Raw genomic sequence first — 3,506 nt, 5'->3', positions numbered from 1 at the left:
CTAGCAAATATTATAATTAGACCAAATCAAAACCACATTAAAACATCTTTTGGTCCCCATGTAAAAGGTATTTAGGTATTGATTAATGTCTCAAGCAAGAATCATTGTAATGAATCACTTAAATCATTTTTTAGTGCGTATTCACATGTAAAAGTTGGGTTGGGGGTGTGCGGCTTGTCTTGGTCATAGGTAAGGGGGTGTGTTAAGAAAAAAGGTTAAGAACCACTGCCCTAATGCTTCCAGTAATAGGTCAGTCATGACTCATGGGTAAGCGGTTAGTTAGGACATCAGACTTGTAGCCCAAAGGTTGCCGGTTCGACTCCTGACCCTTGCCTGGTAGGGGGAATAATTAACCAGTGCTCTCCTCCATCCTCCTCCATGACTGAGGTACCCTGTCCCCTTGCACGGGTGAGGGTGTGAGGCACAGTGGTGTAGTCTACGTAGAACGCGGGTATACAGAGTATACCCACTTCTAAATTTCAGGGATTTCAGTATACCCACTTAAAATTGATTGATCCATTATTTTGAATGGCACATATATATACAGCATACCCACTTCAAAAATGCTCCAATATACAGTATACCCACTATAAAAAAGTACACTACACCACTGGTTGAGTCTTTCCATATATATAATATACAGTATACCCACCATAAAAAAGTAGACTACACCACGGGTGAGGCATAATGCAATTTAGTTATGTGCCGTGTGTAGTGCTCTGTCACAATGGGAGTTATTGTTTCCCAGGTTGGCTTTCACTTAACCCTCCTGTTATCCTTTGGGTCTATTTGACTCCTTTCAATGTTTAACGTCTGAAAAATACTTGATGTACATTATTTTGCTTCATATTCGATGACTTTTCCTAAATATATGGGGTCAATGTGAAAAAAGTGAAATTTCCACAAAAACGTTTTCCCTAAGTGCTCTACACGTTTTGGTTACATCTGTGTTCCTTGGGGTCAATTTGACCCCAATTATTTTAAGTGTATTAAACATAAATGGAACATCCATATTTTCCTAATACATGTTCCAATCTGTCTATATTATGTCAAATACATAAACATAGGTTATTTAGAACAGAACATTTTGCTTTATTTAGGGCTCTGATAACTAACAATATGTATGATGTGGACGAGGGCCCAAAACTAATGCAAGGCAACTTTTGGGCAGTTGTTGCACATTTTCGCCTGGTCAAGGATTAGTTCTTTTGGTGTGTGAGCTGTGTGTGGGGGTGCTAGGCCTTATCTAAAGGGATTTTTTATGTCCCCAACAGAGCAACAGTCAATATCTGAGGCATAAACCGGTGCAAAAGTTTTTGCTTCTACTGATTTTGTAGACATTTAAATGGCTGGGGTCAAAATGACCCCAAGGATCACGGATGTAACCTAAATCTGAGGATAACAGGAGGGTTAATAACACATAACTTACATAATAATGAATAGAACATATACAGTACATCACCACATACAGTTCTGCTCAAAATAAGAGCAGTGTGAGTAAATTATCGGGGCTATAAATTAAAGTTTTTCATCAGTAGCCAATTTGGCTAGTAGATTACTATGTTCTAAGAGTGTGTGAAGCACAATGGCGATGGCGTCCTCTGTGGAGCGGTTGTCCCTGTATGCAAACTGAAAGGGGTCCTGTGATGGCGTAGTGGCAGCTTTAATATGTTTCATGACCAGTCTCTCCATCAGGGCTTGACATTAACTTTCTCGCTTGCTGGCCACTGTGGCTAGTGGTTTTCCTGAGTCACTAGCCATCCAGCTATTCTACTAGCCAAAAAAATCGATTTTTTTAATCATCATGCTGTATCTAACCTCAGAATATGAGGTGCTTAAAGCAAGAAGATGAGTGCATTTCGACATTGAAATAAAGCAAACAAATAGAAACTGAGTAACTGATCTTTTTTTTAAACTTAAATATGAACAATTGATTCACAGGGGGCAACGTGCATAATATACACTATTCTGATATGTCATACCATAGAATAAGCTACCTGTCAAATTGGCTAGTGACACTGAAATTGTTACCAGCCACAGCCAATTTTTACCAGCATTTGGCCGGTTGACAGGTGCCAGTGTCAAGCCCTGCTCTCCATGCATTTAGCAGGGATAGGGGTGAGAGCAACAGGCCTGCTGTAGTCATTGAGACCTGTGATGTGGGACTGTTTGGGAAGGGGAACTACTGTGGCAGCTTTGAAACAGGCTGGGACCCAACCAGTGGACAGCGAGGTGTTAAAAATGGAGGTGAAAATGGATGTGAGTTCTGCAGCACACTCTTTGAGAACCCGGCCCAGCACTCCATCTGGTCCAGGTGCCTTCCTGGTGTTAATGCTGCTCAGTACACATCTCACCTCGTGTGTGGTCAGGACAGGAGCTGGATCTGTACTACATATGTAGGGGGGGGGGGACAGGACAGGGTCTGTGTTCTCCCTGTCAAAACGGGCGTAAAAATAATAATAATTCCTCAGCCAATGTAGGAGAATTAGCAGAGGGGGGTTGAATGTTGCTTTTGTTGCCTGTTATGGCCCTGATGCCTTCCCACACCTGCCTAGTATTTGTGGTTTCAGCAAATCTGACTTCGATGCGCCTTCTGTATTGCTGCTTTGCAGTGTTGATGCCCCGCCACAGCGCAGTCCTGGCACTCCTGGTCTCCAGACCTAAAAGCAGTAATCCTATGTCGAAGCAGCTGTTGAACTTCATGTGTCATCCATGGTGGTGTGTTGGGGAAGACACAAACTTGTTTCCATTTTGTTACACTGTCCTCCACACAGAAAGTGATGTAATCCAGAGGTGAGTTTCTCAATAGGGAAGTTGTTAGCCTAGTAAATGAAGGATGAATCACCGCACACTGGTATCTTTGCTGGTAGTTTATTTGGTGAATAACGCGTTTCGCTACTGCTTCATCAGGTTCACTCTGTTGTTAGCCTGTTAGCAACACGGTAGTTGCCAATGGGAAAATGCATTGAAAGCAATAAAGTAGCTAAGGTAGTAAGCAACTTTGGTTTCGAGAAATTCACCCCAGAACAGTGGAGGTGTAATAGCAGTTCTAATGCAACATGAAGTGTACAGAATTAAGACAGTAGTTGATTCAGCATGAAATATGTAGAATTATTTAAAGGGACACTGTGCAGGAAATGGTCAAAAAAGGTACTGCAACTATGCTGCTTATTGAAATGTGGCTGCCTATTGCCAAATTTGATCTTTATATGAAAGTTTACTAAGTATTAAACAAATATTTTCTAATATGGTCCAAGTACAGTAATTTTTGCAGATAAAATTGACTATTTTTGGAAATTCAAAATGGCGGACCATGGAGAAGATCCCCCTTTTCATGTATGAAAAGTGCAATTTTTCCCAGTCATAATGAATACTTAGAATTTGATGGTGGTGGTAAGTATTCATGAAAAAGATAACATTGGTGAATGGGCAGCATGAATTCTGGAAATAAACAGCTAAAAATCTCACACAGTGCCCCTTTAAGTGGTATTTAGCCTTCAACCTTG

The sequence above is a fragment of the Engraulis encrasicolus genome, chromosome 13, assembly GCF_034702125.1.
Source record: "Engraulis encrasicolus isolate BLACKSEA-1 chromosome 13, IST_EnEncr_1.0, whole genome shotgun sequence".
Lineage (NCBI taxonomy): Eukaryota > Metazoa > Chordata > Actinopteri > Clupeiformes > Engraulidae > Engraulis > Engraulis encrasicolus.
This window is presented reverse-complemented; position numbering follows the sequence as displayed.